This window comes from Herpailurus yagouaroundi, unplaced genomic scaffold (assembly GCF_014898765.1).
Source record: "Herpailurus yagouaroundi ecotype Mexico unplaced genomic scaffold, PumYag 200, whole genome shotgun sequence".
Taxonomy (NCBI): Eukaryota; Metazoa; Chordata; class Mammalia; order Carnivora; family Felidae; genus Herpailurus; species Herpailurus yagouaroundi.
Genome location: NW_024412431.1, coordinates 4,164,329 through 4,181,975, shown reverse-complemented (window position 1 = coordinate 4,181,975; position 17,647 = coordinate 4,164,329).

The window sequence follows — 17,647 nt, the reverse complement described above, 5'->3', positions numbered from 1 at the left end:
AACCAGGCGAGCCGGGAGGGTGGGGAGAGCCCCCGGCAGTTGGAGACCAAAAACAATTTGCCCAATCGACAAGTTCACGTCTAATGAACAAGCAAAGTCCAGCAGTTATGAATTTTTCATTCCAGGCTCCCACTCGGGTCCATTTGGCAGCAGCCAGCCAGCAAATTCGGAGTGGGGGGGTAGGGCTGGGGGGACTAGGATTGAGGAAGACACGGATTTTTTTTTTTCTTTTTTTTAAGCCAGAAAAAGAAATAAATAAAGGCCTGGCTCGGGCGGGCGCCCCAGAAGGCCTTGGGGAGAGCAGCTGCGCCTTCTCTGTGTTTTGGTTTCAGTCTCTTTCTCTCAGGCCCTCACACTCTCTTTCTGGTTCTATTTCTTTTTTTATTTATGGAGCGCACAGGGGCGAGTGGAAGTTTTCCTCCCTGGCCAGACCCGCGAGCCTGCGGTGCTATGAATAGAAAGAGAAGAAGAAAGAGAGCTCGGAAAGTGTCCATGCCAGCCGCACTTCCAGGGCAGGGACCTGGCGCCCAGGGTGCGGCCACCCCTTCCTCCCCGGGGCCTGGCTGCCGCCGGCCGGCGGGAGCACTCCCAGACGAGGTGCACCCCCACCCCCAGGCCCCCAGCGAGCTCGACCGCCTCCCTCAGCCCACACCCAGCCACGCACGCTCCATTAGCGGTGACGAGGGATGCCAACGCAATGCAGCTCGGCTCGGGGAAACTGCAACAGTTTATTAAAATAGCCTCCTGTCACAGCACTCCGCTGACAAGCACTACATGCAGCCACAAACACAACAGCCAATCCCAGGGAGAAGTGACAAAGGCAGGAAGATGGACACCGCTTCCGAACAGTCACAGAGTCTTACGATGATGCCTCCCCCCAACCCCCAGGAGCTTCATTCTTTGCCGTCTCTGGCCCTGCCCCCCCCCCCCATCGTCCGTCCACTTGATCCGTGTTTGGGGTTTCTTGGCTGGAGCAGGGACGGCACTCCCCTAGCCCCCAGTTCAGTTCAGGCTAAGGGGCCCGAACCCTACGGAGCAAGGTGCAGGAGCATACAGAAAGAAACCGATGCGAGAGGGGAAAAGCTAAGAAAGGAAACAACAGAGAGGAAAGGGCTCTAGCAGGAAAAGCAGGGCAACTTTGGGGAAACCAAAATCACAGACAAGAGCCCTCCCCTACAGCTCCCCTCTCCCCAGGCGAGGCTCAGCCCTCAGCTGGCAGCAGAAAAAAGGTCACTGCTCACTCGTGCCCCTTTCTTCCCCATCCGAAACCCTGTGCTCAATGGTTTACGCTGGCAGAAAGGTTCCCGGAAGAGCGCCTGGGGTGTGCCAAAGCAAAACATGCAGCCCTGGGCTGGCGCTGAACCCTGACAATGAGAAAGGTGCTGGCCAGCGCCTGGGACCCCAGTCCAGGTCCCCGAACGGCCTGAAGTGAGCCCACAGCTGACCCCAAGAGAAACAGAGGTGAACAAGCAGGAGGCCGGTGTCGTTGCGGACAGGCCTCTTAGCGTAGGGTTCAATAATTAACATCATGTTAATAACCAGCTTCAGTCCGATCAGCCAAAGATGCCAACTGAGTGACATAAGATACCAAACGCTGCTGCCTTTCCACCTGGGGAGAAGCAATCTTTCTAAAGTCAAGATGGGATGGTAAAAATTGCAAGTGAATTTATATTTGGCATGCGGGTCTTTTCCTGGTATTTTGACTTATACTGAATATTGGACACCGCACAGAATATGACCAACATGAGCCTCCTGGAGAATTCTGGCATATTCCGTCTCACAGACCACAGGGCTGAGTGGAAGAGATGTGCCGAACACGGCTTGATTCCGAAGCCGAATCCGCTGGTACAGCTGGGTGGGTGATGGGGAGATGGCAGGTGGAAGGATCCACGTGGAAATTAAGGAAATAGGACAAGATCCATGAGTCACTCCTGGATGGATGGAGGGGTCAAAGGTCGATGGCGTGGCAGAGAGACTGGACATAGAAGAGGCCCAGGAGGGCCAGTGGAGCGTCTCAGTAGAGCCTCGGGGATCCACACAGGGCCCACTGCGCCCCCTCAATGATCCCTTAACAGGAGAAGCAACAGGCCCTTCCCAGGGGAGTAACACGGAAGGAGAACAATCGCCAATTGTCCTTCTCCTGCCAGTTGCTGTAACCTTGAAGGTGGGCAGAGTGGATCCCCAGGGTGTGCTCTCCCCTCACCCTGTTCCCACGGGGCCCACCCCCCCGCCCCCCCCCCCCCCGTCTGCGGTGTGAGGGAGAGTTTACTGGAAGAGCGGCCAGGGGCCAGGGTATTCCTAACTCTTGGAGAGGGAGGGGAGAAGGTCTCTCTCTCTCTCTCTCTCTCTCCTGTGGGCACACACAGAGAAGAATCACTCGGGTTCCATTAGAAACACTTGGTGTGCCCCTACCCCTGCAGCCTCCTCCTCCTGCCTGCCACTGGTGGTGGCTCCAGGCCCTGGCCACGCCCCTCAGGAGCCCCAGACAAAAGGGGACTGTCCCCCTTTTGTTACGAGAGTGGAGGCTCTGTTGGAAGATTACCTGTCCCAGACTCAGCCTCCTTCCCTTCTCCCCTCCCGCCGCCACCGGGGCTGAGAGCTTCGGAGACCGTGCACCCTGCACACGGACAAGAGCCAAGACAAAAAAACCCTCAGACAATTCAAGGCTTCTCGGGGCTGAGTCACCCACAAGCACAAGGGTTAAGGGGATGGAGGGAGCAAGGGGACGGGCAGGCCTCTGAGCCGCAGAGGGGAGGGGGGAAGAGAATGACCGGAAAAAAAAAAAAAAAAAAACAGGGAGGGGGAGAGGAAGCCAGCGGTGCTGGGAAGAGAAGTGAGCAAAAAAAAAAAAGAAAACTAAAGACACGAGGGAGGAATGAATAAAGGAAAAGCAGGCAATCTGGGGGGAAAGGTATAGAAAGAAAAGAAAAAACAGGAGCAGGGACAGAAGACAAGGGCTCTGGGTCAGGGGCAAAAAAGAAAATCCAGCTGCTTCCATCGTAACAAAGTAGAGTGTGTGCTTTTCCAGAACGCCACCAAATAAATGAAGCCTTGTGTATTCTTTAAGGGAAAATGGGAAAAGTCATATAGAACTTCACTCAGTCTTCAAAAGTCTGCAAGGAAACAAAATCATTTTCCTAGCCCAAGACAGGTTTCAAAAGCGGCCTATACCTGCCAATAATGAAACACTGAGAAGGGTAAGAAGTTCTATCTTCAAGGGCAGGGCTGCTGTTTGAACGTTTCTTTATCGTTAAAAATAATCCTATTTGTCCACATCCTGCTTGCTTTAAGACCCAAATTTATTCTCTCAGACCCTGGACACATGCTAACTGTGTGTGTGTGTGTGTGTGTGTGTGTGTATACACACACACACACACACACACACACACACACACATACATACTCACTCCATGCTAATTCCGATAACTATACACAGTGAGTGCGAGTAACTGACAAAACCCAAGGCCTACGTAGGAATAACCAGATATTTCAGTATCCATTTTACTACTACATTATCTGCAGCCTGGGTGAAAAAGGAAGCAGGAAATTTTTAAAAGCCACGAATAGAGCCCTGATTAATCTGCCCAATTCCTGGGATTTTCTCATTCATCCCTGGGCCGAAGCCAAAGAGGCCAACGTCGTATCCCCAACATCTCCCAGCCTGCCCCGCAGAAGGAGGGACACGAGAAGGTGCAGGAGAAGGCAGTGTCCGGGCTCTGGGGCAGAGATGGAAAAAACAAAACAAAACAAAACAAAACAAAACTGTAGGAAGCAGAGGGAAGGGGCCAGGCTGCTTATCCTGGAGGTAGGTGGGGCCTCCCCTCTCCGGGGGGGTGGGGGAAGGCGGGAAGGGGCTCTGCAGCCAGAGTAAAATCATCCAAGAATCTAGAAATGCCAAGCATGGAAACCAGAAAATGCACATTGCGAGGAGGCTCAGAGAATTTGGACAAAGCGGGTTTTTGGCTGACTTGGGCCTGTTTTCCTCTGCTCAGGAAAGGCAGGCCCACACGGTTTTTCTAGCGTCCTCAGGCTTGCTGAATGGAATCGCCCCACACCCCCATGCTGGGTCTAGGACAGGGCCTGCATCAGAACCAGGCCACTCATTCCTCGCCTATAAAACCGCCTCCCTTTCCCTTCTTTTTCTCCTCCTGTCTACAAACCGGGAACGGTGGCCTGGGACCGGGCCAACAGGCAGCTTCGGTCTGGCTCCCAACGCTACCCTGTTCCAGGCACATCTCCCCTCACCCTCCTGGCACCAAATAAAATAGGGCAGGAAGAGAGGTATTGGGGAGACCGTCTCTTCTCTCTAGTGCCTCTGTAAATTCACTTCCATCCTCTGCAGAGAATAGAAAAACAAAAACTCTAGGCCTTAATTCACTATTTAGCTTCAAACTTCCTTGCGTCACTGAATAGAAGTCAAAGCCAGGGAGGCCAGAGCCCAGACCTCCGCCCGAGCACCCGAGCACACAGGGCGGATGACAGACAGGCACCGGCCTCGAGGGGCAAGAGCGGTGCAGAGCCTGAGTCTCACCCACTGAGTGCCACTGGAAAGTGTCACCCCATGTGGCCAAGGCGCGCCCCCCCCCCCCAGGAAGGAAGAACCCCCACAAGCCAGCTTCATAACTTTCTCTGAGAACTGAAATACTGCCGAAAGAAAGGCGAGGGGAAGAGGAGAAACCAGCACGTCGAGATGAGGTCCCTGCGGGGCCACTGTAAAAACACCCAGAGGCCAAGAGAGAAGGCCGGAGCAGAAGGCAAAATGTTGAAAATTCGCCGGAGGCCAACTGTAACTCCCGATCCCAGAAAAGGCTTGCGGAGCGGATCCTCCCGAGGGGATGTCCCCCTCCCTCCCCAAACCAGTCATCCCCGCACCTCCAAGACCCCTCCGGCAGCCTCCCCAGGCCCTCTTCAAGAGCTCCGTCGGGCGTCCCTTGTGACACCCCTTTGCTTTACCTGGTCTGCTCTCCCTGCCACAGGACAGAAGGGCCAAGGGCAAGAGGAGAGTTTCTCCAAACCCCCGGTGCCCTCGGCCGGTCTGCACTCCTCACACCCTTGGCCCACAGAGAGAGCCTATTTCTTGCAGTTGCTGCAGCAACAGGCAGTGCCCAGAGCCGGGGGCAGAGAGCAGGGTGGCCAGGATAGGAACGGCCTGGGCTTTTGCACTGCTTGAGGGCTCAGGGTAGCTGGGCCGGCCCTGTCTGGGCAAGCGGCTTTCCCAAAATGTACAATTTTAGGAGCTGGAAGGAAGACATTTTTTCAATCCCTCAAAATGTATTGCTCCCCCCCACCCCCACCCCGGGCCAACTATTTTATTATCAGGATCATTGCCAAGAAAACCCGAGAATCCTCATTCCCCCTGGGGTCTAGCCCTTGCAGGGGCTGGCACGGGGCGGGGTGGGGGGGGGGGTGGTGGTGCCGGGAGCTCAGGACCTGACCACCCCTCGGCCACAATCCATCCCTCTCCGGCTCCCTTTCTTTCTCCCCCTCTCTCCCCCTCTGTGTCCTCCAGCTCCAACACAAACTGTTTGCACGGGAAGTCTCCCTCTATGACCCGATTCAGCACACACAAGAGAAAACTGTGGGCGACAGACCCAACGTCCTAACGAACTTGAGTTAATTAATGCTAAGGAAGAAAAGAGGCGCCCTCGCTCTGTTGAATCACGGTTCACTAGCCCTTTCAGTTTGCTGTGGGTGGAGGAAAAAAAAAAGAGGCTTTTTGGTTCAAATATTTTTGGGGGGCGAAGGGAAAACAAAAACACCGCAGAAGGGCCGTGGAGGGCGAAGCCGGTAGTACCTGCCCAGAGGAGCAGAGGCGAAGGCAGACCAGAAAGTCCTCCCTGGAAGCTTCTGGCCTCAACAGTCCCGAGAAGGCCGAGAAGGCGAAAGAAAAGGGAAGGGATTATCAATTGATTGCCAGCCTGCTCAAATAAACTGCTCAAAAAATTATACTGTCAGACTAGAAGATACATGTGTATGTATTTAAAGCCCAAGCCCCAAAACAACTCGATTTGAACAGAGCCGTGAGGATGTTTTAGCAGAGCAGAAAACCGAAATATGGATGGCACGCGTACAAAAATTTAAGTGTACAGAAAAAAGGAGAGGTGGTAATCGGGGGGGGGGGGGCATGGAGAACAGCCACAATTTCGCTTTCCAGATGTTGACAGCAAAATGTAATTGGCAAGTAACTTCTTCCTTAACCACTTTTCATCCTTTGGTCCTGAGATGTGAAAATCCTACGGCTAAACCTGGGTCTGCAGGCAGTTTCCTGGCACTCGGCACACACGTGGATGGGTCTGGAAGCCTCGTGGGCCACACGCCTGTGAGCTTTTTTATCAGCCCACTAATTTTTACAAGCCCTCCCACCGTTCCTTAGCGGGAGACCTGAGCAAAGCAGGCTGGAGGACGTTCTTATTTAAATCATCACTTATTACAATAATAATAATAATAATTATTATTATTATTATTTTGTGAGGTGATGCCTTTTCTTTTGAGGCTGGGTCTTCCTTGCTCTCTTAAAACTAAACTTTTTCATTGAAGTGTGTGGAAAGAGCAGCAGGTCGCACGCTTGTAAGGCTGGAGCGCGATACACGTTCACAAAGTGAACTCACCTGTGTAACACCACCCGGATTAAGAGATCGAACATATTCGGCACGGCTGAACAGGCCTTTAGCGTTTAAGCTATGAAGTTCTCATAGTTTATGTGCCTTAGAAGGAGCTCCTGCCCCACCAGTAGTGTCAAATGCGAGCACCTCTGCACACACGTGTGTTAACAGAGCGGTCCGTACTCCTCCTAGGACCACAAAAAAATGCGTGGTGAAAAGAAGCCCCTCGAATCCCCACTGCTCCAAAGGGGTTTCGCCTCTCTGTCCCTCTTTCTCTCTCTGTGCCTGCCCAGCTCTGATCCCATCAACAGGGCAACCAACTGTGCAGCGGGGTTAGCAGACCAGCAGGGCATGTGTATGGTGGACAAACAGGGCCCACCGAGCTGAAAACCAAACAGCCACGGTGACCAAGGGGGGAGTAAGAGACCCTCCGTTCACCCTGCCCGCAGAGATTGGGGGGGAGGCTCGGGTGTGTGGGGGTAAGGGGGTGGGTAGCTCCGTGGAGTGAGAGATTCCTGAGGGGTAAACGAGCACCTATCCAGGCAGGCCGCCCTCATTCCTGTCCCCAAGAGTCTAGCAGGGAGAGGAGTGAGGGGGTCCTGGGGCAGAGCTGCCTCGGGAAGGGAGGCCCAAACCTCCTACATCTGCCTCCCCCTTCCCTGGCTCCAGCCCCAGCTGGCTCCCCCCCCTCACTTTCACTCGCACTAAATTTACTTTATAATTTTAAAATTAAATTTTAAAAAAAGCAGGAAAGAGAAAGCACTGAAGGCAAAGTACCTCCCACAATATCTCTCCAAGGGGTGGGGGGGGGGGGTTTGCTTATGTAAAAAGACAAATGCAAGGGATCGCTGAAAAGTCTAAGCACCAAATAACAAGGAAAATCAAAAGAGAAACGCATTTAATGAAAAACACCTGAAGCAAATAAAGAACTCCTTTGCAACGCGAAGGCACTGCCTGTGGTGCCTGTGGGCACAAGTCTCTACCCCCGTTTCTTGCCCACTTTTCCCTTTCCTTTCTCACAGGGAGCTGTGACTTCCCCAAGCACTACAGAAACCCCTCTTCCTTTTGAGCCCATCCACCCCACGACTAAGGGGAAGACCAAGGGCAGCCACTTAGTACCCCACCAGCCTGAAGCAGACCTCTGAAGCCCTAGTGAAGAGCCCTTCCCTCTATTCCCACATCTCCCCAGGCCGTGCCCGCCACTGGCCCTGTACCCTGTTCCCCTGCCTCAAACCTAGGCCCCGGGGGCGGGAGCACTGTCCTGGGGCTGGACGCCAGGCCCAGCCCCAGTGGGCAGCTCACTCCCCTACCACGGCTCCTCCGGGCTGCCAAGGCAGGCTCAAGGACCGAATTTTCACTTCCTATTGCATATGGGGCCGAGAAGAAAGAGAACTGTTCAGCTTAATTTAAAATATGACAAGGGACCTGAGCTCTCTAATCCTGCGATCTTTAGAAATACTTGATTCTTTTGCGGGGCGGGGGGGGGGGGCGCTGGTGGTGCTGGAGCGCAGGGTAGGCATCAAGACTCTGCCTCTGAGACCCCACACCCCCCACCCGGTTTGACTTTCCCACCAGCCCGCCGCCTGGGAAACGCGCCCTCGGCTGGCACAGGGGTACCAGAGCCCGGCTCCTTTCTTCCTTTCTTTCTTTTTTAAATCGCTCTAGCGCAAACCAGGCAGTGGGTCAGGGCCCAGAGGCGGGGGAGGGAAGAGGAGAGGGTTGTCTCTGAAAGAGGGGAAAAAAAGGAAAGCGAGGCTCCCAACTCCGGGAGAAGAACGGCCTGCCGCAAGTTTCCCGGCTGGTGCCAGTTCGGGGATTTGCGAATCAGACCGGAGCGGAGGGAAAGGCAGGCGAGGAAAAAAAAAAAAAAAAAAAAAAAAAAGCCCGCATTAAAACTAACCAGCTCTGCCTAAAAGCACGCTTTTCACCCTTAAATAAGACAATGACGAGGGGAGAGAAGAGACGAGTTATTTCTCACTCTTTAATTATTCCAATGCTTAGCATTATTTAAAAAAAAAAAAAAAACCACACACATTAGCCAATGATACATTCTAACCCTCAACAAAGCTGGTATTTTTCTCTGATTACAGACTTTGCCGCGGCAAACCCGGGCTCCGACGACAGAGGCAGCGCAGAAGCGCGCTCCTAAATGAGACACAATTTTATTAAAATCATAATAATTCCTTGCATTTCTATAGCGCCTTTTCAGCAGCGGAGATCCCAGGTGCCCCCATGCCCGGTTCTACAAGGGAACTGGCGACCAAAAAGCTCAGTCGTGAGGCAGGCGAGGCTCGCCAGCTCCACAGAGTGCCACCGGCATGTATCTTTCTTTCTTTTTTTAACAGCCCGTTTCCATCAGCCTCTGTCTCACGCTTAAAAAAAAAAAAGTAATAAAACTCCTTTAAATTAAAAAAATATATTAAAAAAAAAAAAGGGAGAGAGAAAATGACCTGAAATATAAAGTGGAGGGGGGAGGGGACAGCCAAGTGTGGTCTGGGAGCCTGGGGCCCTAGGGTGCTGCTGGGATGGGCCGCCTCTGGGTTCAGGGTGCAGGGTCAGCCGCTGCCCGGGTCACCTCCCCAGGCGCAGCTGGAGTAGGCTGAGTCATCTGCACATGGAAAAGTTAAAGGACCTGACACCACCAAAGCGCATTTAAGTAATTTGGGTGATAAGAAGCCGGGTTAATGACTGGTTTCCGCGGGCCGGCTGGGAGGCCCCCCGGGGGCAATTTCTCTGAATGCCAGGGTGCTGCTCGGAGCTCCGGAGGAGCGGCTGGGTGGCTTTATCCGGACACCAGCCTCCTCCAACAGGTTAGGTCGGGCCCACTCGGCGCACACGTTCTTTCCCCACGTTTCCATCCTTCTCCCCCCAGGGCCTGCCCAGGTAGTGCTGCAAAATGGCTGGCAACGGTAGGGGGAAGGGGGCTTAGCACCCCCAGTTCAAGAAGTCAGCCAGGAGAGAGAAGGCAGTGTGGCTCAGAGGGGATCTGGAGGACATTTGTTTAAAGGTTCTTGGAGACTGCGCAACTCCCGCGGCCTGAAGGCAGAGGACAGGGGAAGGGAAAGCACATTTTCTGCCACTTAGTCACATTTCTTCCCCGTGCTTGCTGGAGGCCAAACGCCCCCAAACCCGGCCAACCCTCGAAACAAACAAAAATCTCCCCTGGTAAATTTCTCCTCCCTCGTCCCCCCCCCCCAAAAAAAAAGCGGCCTGGGGAGAAGCGGGGAGGCTCTTCGGAGGCCTGGGGTCCGGAGACAGCGCTGCGCGCACAATGCGGCGCAGAGAAGGGACCCTCTCCAGATTGAGGACCCGAAGTTGCCGTCGGATTCTGGGGGCATTTAACCCCCAAGGTCCTCCGCGCAACCAAAGAATAACAGGAATTATCAACATCGCATTCATTCCAAAGCCCTCGCGCGCATTATCCCCTGTCGCCTATCCGGACGGGCACGAAAGAGGGAAACTTAGGCAAAGGCGGCCCACAGCCCCACCCGGGGCGTCTGGGGACCCAACCAGCTTACAGGCCAAAACGCCGCCATTTGAGCCCCTCTTGGCGGCGGCCTTTGCCGCTGCAAATGGCAAGGGCCTCCGAACGCGAACCCGGCCGGCCCTCGACGCGGGGCCACTTTTGGGTTGTCGCCACGAGGGGTTAGGCCGCGCCCGGGCGGGGCGGGGAGGGAGCCCGGGCGGCTTGGTGCTGGGGCGGGGAGGGAGCAAGGACACCGAAGGTTCCGGACCTCAGGGCCGCAACGTTCAAAGCCTCGCCTTGTGCCTCCGCTCCTTCACACCTGCTCCCGGTCTCCCCTCACCTGCCCTCGGGGGCAGTGGTCCTCACTCCTCTCTCAACGCCCGGCGCGGTTCCGCCCAAGCGACCCAACCGTCGTGTGCACAGGCGCCTGTTGCACGACGGCTTCCCGCCTTTTCGCCTCCGCGCACGCGCACACCCGACTTTGCGCAAGGCCCGCTCAGGGCCAACGGCCCTCTTGGTGCCCTAGGGCCGGGACCATTCGCCCCGTCGAGGGGTAGGTTGTCCTTTCCCACCCCATGGTGTGTGGCGCAAGTGACCGTGACTGTCAGCACCCGTGGTCTGCCGGGTGGAAAGGATACTGCCCTCCTCTTGCCCGAGCCGGTGGGGGGAGGGTGCTCCCCATGACCTCCACGCACCTGTGCCCCACCCCCCTACCCCTTGGGGCGTGAGCCAATTGCAGCGGGTCCGGAATGCCACGCAGAAAAAGAACACCTTGGAGGCGACAATGAAAGGAGCTCGTAGGCGGCGGGCACCTGGCAAGGGGCATAGGCTGGGGCTAGTACGTGGCACGGGTGGCACATTTCTGCCGGGGTTTGCAAAGGCACACGATTGTGATGCATGGCGCACTGGTGGGGAGGGGGGATATCTTCGGGGGCAACGTGGGAGACGGCCTGGTTGGGGCATCAAAGCGCCACAGTGGGGCAGTGGGGCCATCTACGGAGTCCTGAGGCAACCCCACCACCACCTCTACTAAGCAGTGTGCTTCTATTTTAAGATTATCTCCCACTCCTCCAAAATCCACCCACCCTCGCTCCTGAGGTCCTGTGGTGCGCACAAGGGAAACTCCCTCGCCCCAGGCACACCTGAGGGGAAGGCCAGGAGGGCAGCGCAGGGTCTGAGTCGCCCAGCTGGACTCAGGGGGGCAAAGGGAAGTTTCGGCGGAGGAGGGGGCATTAAATGGCCTCTTTGTGGAGAGGAATTGTGGGCCGTCACTCAGGATTAATTTAAGCAGCAACAGCAAACACACACCAAAAAGCAACGTCTGGCCGCCAGCACCCACCCCCGCGATTGTGTTTGGGGGGGGGGAGCGCGGCAGGATTCATTGGTGTGGCCCGGCCTTTAAGAACGTGGGGCGTCCACAGTGGGAAGGGGGAAGGCTGCTGCCGCCTGGCCCCACGTCCCTGCTTGGCGAAGTGGGTTTGCAGGTTTGGGACGAAGCCGAGTGGGGGGGGGGGGCAAAACCCAAGTAAAACCGGGGAAAAGACCGGGGGGGGGAGGCTCTATATAAATTATATTTAAAGGTACAAATTTCCAATATAAATATATCACATGCAGGGGCGCCACTGGGTAGCAGTTCTGGGCGCTCACCTTCGCCCCAGGGACATTTGGGGAGGCGGGTGTTCTAAGAGAAATCCGGCTGGCTGGCGGCTGGCGGTGGGAATCAGGCCTCCGCTTCCCGGTCTCCTCCCCCAACAACCTGAATGCTGCTTTGGAGCCAGGTGCCCTGGGCGGCCTGGCAGGTGTGCGGCTCACGTGAAACACACGCGTGTGCAGCCTGGGGAGGTGAGTACCTGCGTGGGCCTGGAGCCACGTGTGTGGGCACCAGCAGCTCCCCTAGGCTCACTGACCCACCTTGGCCCAGCACACCCATGGGGGCACAGGGCAGTGCCTGTGCTCGCTCGCTCAGAGCCAGGTCCCGGCACAAGCAGGAGAATGCGTGTGGGGTGTGTGTGTGTGTGTGTGTGTGTTGGGGGGACCCCATCTGATGTCGGGCAAGGGGCATGTTTATGGCCATGCGTGCTCCTGGCAATCTCACTGGGGTGCCAGGCCTGCGTGTGCATATTAACTGGTGGTGCCTGGGATCCCCATGGGGGGAGTGCCAGGCAAGGGTGTGCTTGAGACCCATCTGAGCCTCTGTGCGGGACTGTGCTTAGGTGTGCACACGAGAGCCCGCCTGAGTGCCCTGCTGGGTGGTCAGACATGGGTATGCGGGTGCCAGGGCGCACCGTCGGGATGCTGTGCAAGGGCGTGCACATGTGCTTTCAAGCCCCCTCGGAGTGGCCACGTGTGCTGGGGCCACCGTTGAGGCCAGCAGAGCCTGAGCAGGCCAGGGGGCAGGGCCAGCTGCCCGGCCAGCCTCGGCGGGAAGTCATTGGAGGCGTGTTGGTTTTGGCCAGGGCAGCTCTAATGGGGGAAGCCCCGGGGAGCGGCAGGGGTGGAACAAAGAAGGGGAAAGTGAGGGAAGGCGGGCAGCAGAGGGGGAGGAGGAATCGCCCTGGAATGCGGAGGGCCTTGGGGAGTCTCTGGGCCCTGGCTAGGGCTGAGGGACTTCACTGGTGCCTACAGCTGCCAATTACCCGCTCCCCCGCCCCCACCCCGTGGACAGAGACCCTGGCCCCAGTCAAAGGCTCCTACACACGGAATCCTGCCACCACGGGCCCACAAGGAGCCAAATAGCACTTGGGGTGGAGAGCATGGCTCAAATTTCCTCAGCAGAGGGCAGACAGTTTGAGGCCCCTTCCCGTTTCTTGGCTGGACTGCTCAGAACCTCAGTTCTGCCCATCCAGGTAATGGGAAGGGAATTCCCACGGGGAGGGCCAGGAAGGTGAGTACTGGCTGAATAGGAGTGAGTTGAAAGGCAGGGTGACCTGTTTAAGCCTTGCTTGCCCCTGGGGGCCTGACTAATTCCTCCCCCACCCCCATTTCTAGCGCCATGACCTTGGCACTTGACCTTGTGGCCTCTGTTTCCTCATCTGTAAAACAGGTTACTCATAGCCGCCTCAGGTTGAGAGGGTTACAGGAGGTCACGTGCATCCACGCGCTCGCGCGCGCACGCGCGCGCGCGCGCACACACACACACACACACACACACACACACTCCGCCTGCTGCCCAGGCATAATTGCTCTGGAGTTGGTAGCTGTTATTTTTATTGTGAGGAGTCTATGGCTGTGACAAGCTGTGACGCTTGGTGTGATGGCGGGAGGCTGGCTGTGCGTGCGACTGTGCCGCTGTGTGTGTGTGCGTGTGTGTGACAGGTTGTGTGTGAGACTGTGCGTGGACGACAGATTGTGCCGGTGTGCGGCAGTGCCTGTGACAGGCTGTCACTGCGCGACAGACTGCGGGTGGCGGGGTGTTGCGGGTACCGACTGTGAGTGGAGATGAGGCAGTGTGTAGGGCTGGGACTGGGGGACTCCCGAAAACCTACCTCAGTGAGGGTCTGGCTGACAGTGAGAGAGGGAGGCTCTCAGGGACCACAGAGAGTCAGTCCAGTGTCTTCTCGGGCCTTGGCTTTTCTGTTGTGTCCAGTGGACTCCACTTTGCTTGTTAGCCTCGGTAGGTGACGGGTCAGAGGGACCCTACGATAAAGCCTCCCCTTTACCCGCTGTGGTCAACTCAGGTGCCCACCGCTCCCCACCCCCCCCCCAGCTTCTTGCTTGGGTTCAGAGGATCCCGGGGGGGCCACCGGGGATCTCAGGGTGCGCAGGACCCCCCGGTCAGGCTGGCTTCAGTGAGGGACACAGGCCCCAAGCCTGTTTCCCACACTTTCCCTGAGCTCCAGGCCTGGGCAGGGCTGGTGGAGACCAAGAGAAGGAGGGATTCGGGGAAAGCTCAAGAAAAACCGGGGGAGAAATGGAGGGAGAAGGTGAGAAGACCAGACACTTCTTCCCTGGGACCTGGAGAACCCGGGGCTGCTTGAGGTTGGGGCCTCCAGTCGCGGTGGGCACGTATCAGGTTTTGGGGGGTGGTCGGGGCTGCCAAAAATGCCCGCTAACACTTAAAAACGCTGCTTGTACTCTAGGCTCGTATCAGACCCTGATTTTAGGGACTCGCTCCTTATATCAACCCTGCTGGAGGGACGAGAAAACCCCAGGCCCTCTCCTGATCAGCGTGGGTTTCCCTTCTCACACCACCCCGGCCCACCTCTTCCCTCTACAGCTGGGGAAACTGAGGCCGAGAGAGGGGAAGGGACTTGTCTGAGCACCAGCTCGTGCCCAGGAGACCTGAGAATACAGGACTTCAGGTTTCGAGAAACCTCACCGGCTGGAAAACTCCCAGGCCCTGTGGGCTGGGGGCAGCACCCTGTGAACCCCGCCCCCCTCTCGGTGTGTCAGGACGTGTACGTTTTGTGTGCTATATGGGCTGTGGTCCACGGCTGTCGTGCGTGTGGTGTGCAAGACACTGCATGATGGATGCGTCCCTCTGTCGGTGCGGGCCTCTGTGCGTCTGTGTGTCCATTCAGGGCCAGCCCCTGCCACAGAGGGGGGAGAGACATCGAAGCACCCCCCCCCCCCCGAAAGCGTGTCTTTGATACTTGGAGCCTCGGCAGCGAAAAACAAGTTTCCACAGGGCCGCCTTGGGCTGAGGCCAGGCCGTCCTCAAATAACATTTGAAGTTACTTAGCAAACTTTGTTTAGTGCCGAGAGAGGCAGAGAGGCCCGGGCAGCGAGCTTGGCGGGGGGGGGGGGGGGGTAGTAAACCGGTTCCTCCAAAGTCCCTTGCCCCTCTGGGGGCATGAGTGCCCAACACAGGGCTGAGTTCCCCTCCCCAAAGTTCCAGGAGGAGGAGCAGGAATCTTGAAGCCCTGGGGGGACCTGGGGGCGGGGGAGGAAGGATCTGGGCACCCCACAGATAAAGCCTTGCCTCTGCCAGTCCAGGCCCTGGACATTGGCAAGAAGGCCCACCCTGGTCTCCTGGTGGCCCAGAGGCTGACTCTGGGTCCCTGGGTCTGGTTAGAAATGGGAGGGTCTGCGCTTTCTGTGCTGCCCCCTTTCTGCAGCCCAGCTCTGCCAGCCTTGAGGCAGGTTGTACGCGCTGGCTCGGAGCACGCGTCCCCCTCCAGACAGACAGACAGACAGACACACGCACACACACGTGCACCCAGAAAGCCCCTGGTGCCCACGCGCCTGGCCCTCCCAAACTCTCATTTCCAGGGTCCCAGCCCCAGGCAGCAGAGAAGGCCTGAGAGCCAGCGATGGCGGGCGTGGAAGTGAGGTTGGTGCCTAGGGGAGGGGGAGGGGGAGGAGATGCCAAAAATGGTGAGCCATTACAGGCAAGCAGGCGAGCAAGGGAGGAAGCGAGCAGGGATGATGGAAGCCAGCCGGGCATCCTCGCCGAGCTCTGGGCTGCAAAGGGGCGGCGAGAAAGGCAGCCCGGGGCCTTTCCAGGCAGCAGGCATGGGGGCACAAGCCCCAGGTGGCACGGGACAGGCAGGGGGCCGGGAGGCGCCCAACGCTCCCCCACCCCCACCCCAAGCTTTGAAATGGAGACTGGCAGCAGCAGCCGCTGGGCTCTGCCCGGGCGTGGGGTGGGGGTGGCGGGCAGGCAGGGCGCCAAACTGAACGCCACCAGGCTGGGCACGGTGGTTGCCGGCCGGCGGCGCCGACCCCCACCGGCCCCGGCCCGGGACCCATCACATCTAGAGCTTTGGGGTTGGAGGAAGGCGGGGGCCCAGCGGGGATCAGAGGTCCGGCAGACAAAGCCAGGTCCCCTCGAGCCGTGGGCAGGTCCCCAAGACCCTACAAAGATGGCGCGGCCTGGCATGGCCAAGGTGACGGGCTGGGGTAAAAATAAACTGGGCCCGCCCCGGGGGAGCTAAATCGAGGGGCCCAGGTGGAAGTGCCACTCCGGGCCACCAGCTGCCCCCGCCCCACCCCCAGCTCAGAGCAGCAGGGTCGAGAACACCGGGTGCCCGTTGGTTGACGCCCGGTTTCTACACAGGGGCAACCCCGGCCATCTTGTCTCCCGGTCTTGGGGGGGCAGCCTACGGTGTAGCCACAAGCACGGGGAACGGGTGATCTCGGGCCGCACCGACGACAGGCCGCGCGTTTGGGGCAGACGGTGGGGGCACCCGTGCTAAGCCACATATCCTTGACCTCCAGGCTGTCCCCTCTGAGAGGGAAAAGGGCCTGGGAGGCCACACTTGAGCTGTGGCAGAGCTGCGTGGGGTTGAAAGTCAGCACCGTGCCGCGGGGCCTCCCGGATCACCTCTGCTAAAACCACGGCTGCCCAGCGCTTCCGTGGGCCCTACCTGTGCCTTCCCTCTTAGCACCTGTCACTGTCTCAAGTACCGGGCACTCCCTTGTTTATCAGGTTCACTGTCTGCCCTCCCACTGGGGCCGGCGCCTCTGCTGATTTTGCTCCCTGCGGAGCCCCCAGGGTCTAGAACAGGGCCTGGCACCCAGAGGCACTTGGTAAATATTTGTTGAAGGAATGCATAGGCCCCCAGCTGCACCCCCAGCACTCAGGCTCCAGCAGCGTGCCCAGCGAGGTGTGGGAGAAGGCATCGTGCCCATTGTCAGGGTACCGAAGGCGAGCCTGGCCAGTGGTGGTGCAGGGGGGTGAGGCAACCAGCCACTGTCACTCAGAGCCCCGAATGGAGGAAGATCTGAGGGTCAGAGTGGTAAGGAGGCTTCAAGGGCTGACAGCTGGGGCAAGCTTCCAATGGGAGTGTGGGGGTGTACGGGCCCACTCTGAAATTTTGGTAAAGGCCAGAGAATAAGCTGCCGAACGATTCTGTTCCATCAGTGGGACTTAGGGTGGCGGCCACCAGAGAAGAGGCGCAGGCTCTGCCACCTCCTAGCCCTTGACCCTGACGCTGGATAGGTCTCTCGGCTTCTCATCTATAAAATCAAGCACTTATTTCGCATCAAGCACTATGTTAAAGCACGTTCTACGAGCCAACTCCTCTGATCCTTACCATAACCTGTGAGAGGAAACTAGAGGCCCAGAGAGGTTGAGCGACTCGTCCAAGGTCACACAGCTAGTGAAGAGCAGAACCGGGATTCAAACCCAGGAAACTGGCTCCGAGTCCCCACTCTCCTAATAATGACTAAATGTCCCAAATGCGTGCCTTATTAGCACCCACATGGGCACAGCTAACCCCTGCCACCCCTGCCTCACGTGGAAGGATTCCACGGGGACAAGCTGGGAAGACACGCAGCACAGGGCGCAACATAACAAGCACACACACGGCACACTTTAGCCAATCGCTATGGCTTTTAGGACATGTCATTGGAATTCTAGAAAATGCTCTCTCCCTGCACAATTCTGCCAGCCATCTTTCTTGTCTCTTTCTGCGGAGTCAGAAATGAAGAGTCCGTGGCCAGAGGAGTAACGAGACAGCGCCACGGAGGACAAGAGTTTCAGAAATTAGCCTCGCCTCCATCCTGGACTGTCTCGATGGCTTCCAGGAGTGGGACGGTCAGAGCAGGGCCGCGAGGCCGGAGGGCTGGGGGGTGCCCGGGGGCAGGGTAGGCATATGGCTCCCCAAGCTTCTTCCCCAGGCTGTGACAAACCGGC